The sequence below is a fragment of the Aegilops tauschii genome, chromosome 4 (assembly GCF_002575655.3).
Source record: "Aegilops tauschii subsp. strangulata cultivar AL8/78 chromosome 4, Aet v6.0, whole genome shotgun sequence".
NCBI classification, from domain to species: domain Eukaryota; kingdom Viridiplantae; phylum Streptophyta; class Magnoliopsida; order Poales; family Poaceae; genus Aegilops; species Aegilops tauschii.
In genome coordinates this window covers 495,486,786-495,489,031 of record NC_053038.3, presented here as the reverse complement: position 1 = coordinate 495,489,031, position 2,246 = coordinate 495,486,786, and positions in this window count along the sequence as shown.

The window sequence follows — 2,246 nt, the reverse complement described above, 5'->3', positions numbered from 1 at the left end:
GTCGGAAGCAAGCTGACCACCGCGTCAGTGACCGCTGCATTGACGGCCCCGAGCAACTCTTCTTTGGTCTCAGCTTCGGTCTTATCGACCTTAATCTTGACCTTCTCGTCGATGCTCTGCTGAGTGACGACCGAGCGTCTCTTCCTTCTTTCCTCTAGATCCTCAGGGTAGCACGTCTTCCACGAGGTACCATCTCCGGCACCGTGCACACGTCCATAGGACGACGGCTTGTCCACCGGGACCTTTTTCAGTATGTTCAGGGCCCGGTTGAATGGGGTGTCCCACTTGGGCCTCGCCGACGACTGTGACGACTCGTCGCTTTCGGCTACCTTTTGGTGCAGCTCTTTCTGCAGGAACGTGGATGGTTTACAAATGTGACAAAACTTGCAGTCGAATTGACTGGAAGCTATAATATGGTAATGTGGTAATACAACAATTACCAGAAGTCTCATGAAGTCCCTCATGATCGGGACCGTGTAAAAGACCTGTTTTTCTTTGTCCCACTTGTACCGGGCCCTTATCTAGTCATGCTCCAGCGGGTCGGTGATCTCTGCCAAGGGGTCTGGGATTCCGTGACTTTCACATTTGGCGTCCTCCTTGGCCCATACGGCCCTCTTCCCCTCGTAACCATGGCTTCCGAGGCGGTGGGGAGGCGTGTTCCTGGCCTGGAGCGCCTTCATTTTCTCCGACTTTGCCTTGACTTCTTCTTTAGCACAATTCTCATTGAATTTTGCAAAGTCCTCTTCCGTTATTGACGGATTGTCAGCATGAATCTTGGACCACGGTTCATTCTTCGCAATCGCTTTTTTCACCCGAACTTTCCAGGCGGACAAGTCGTTGGTGAACGTCACCATCGCCTTGTCGTTTATCTTTGTCATGGCGATGTCTTTCCACGGATCTTCATATTCTTTTTCATTGCGTCCGGGGAACAAGAACCTATTGTGCAACTTCTTTAGGAACATGTTCTCCATATGTGGTATCTGCCTCAACCTCTCGTCGTTGATGTTGGCGGTTTCCCTGAGGATGCATCCAAGTTGATTGCCCCAGCACGAGCGCTCTTCCTCCGGCGCCGTTGGCTCAAACTTCTTGGGGTGCATCTCCGTGACCACAATTTGTCCAATGCTAAGCTCGTTTCGTCTTCGTGTCCTCTTCTTCTTCGGTGCTTTACCGGCTACGACAACATCGTTGCCGGTCTCGGAGGTGGTGTCGGTGCCGGTGCCGGTGTCGGTGTCGGGGTTGGTGCCACTGCCGCCACCATGCAACCCCATCCGGTGTTGGTCCAGGTAATCGAAATAGTGATTTGCTGCCTCGATGGGGTCTTCGAGGCGAGCAGAACCACCCGCGACTTCGGCGTCGGTAGACATGTTTCCTATTCAACAATTGTAAATAAAAGATATAATGAAAAGAAAAAAGGGGCCTATATTTGGTAGGAATGTTGATCATTCCCCTTCCGGCAAATTCCGGGTACTCCATATGTCCTAGTTTCTAGCACAAGTCATGCAGAAAATTACGGAAATTTTTGGCATGACCTTTGCTAAAAAGTGGACATATGGAGCGCCTGAAATTTGCCCGAACGGAAATGAATCAACATTCTGGCAAAACATAGGCCACTCAGATATTTTTTGACAATTGGCACAAGTTCATATAACATCATATGACAAATTTCCAGGACTTAGCAAATTAACCAAGTGTTAAAAACAACAACATTGTATAGGCTATATGCTCCTAAAACATCATCTAGGGTTTTATTTGCTACTGGTATTTATTTGCTACTGTTTTTTATAGCTAATTTATATACCTACAAAAACTAATTAGCTACTGTTTTTATAAATTTTAGCTACCGTTTTTTATACCTACAAAAACCAATTTGCTACTGTTTTAGCTACTGTTTTTTATAAATTTATAGGTATTTTATATACCCTAAACTAAATTTCCCTAGATAAAATTGCCCTAAACTAAATTGCACTAAGCTAAATTTCCTAAAGTAAATTGCCCTAAGCAAAATTGCATTAAACTAGGGTTCATACATCTCCTCTCTCTCTGCTACATCTCCTAGCTAGGGTTCATACATCCAAATTAGAGAGAGAGAGAGCAGAGAGCAGAGAGAGAGAGAGAGCGAGAGAGAGAGAGAGGAGGGCAGGGGAGAGGAGAGGGAGAGGCTTATAGGGCGGTGGATAGGGCGGCGACGTCGAGGGCGGGCGCAGGGCGAGGGCCGGCGAGGTCGAGGGCGGGCGCAGGGGCGGCGA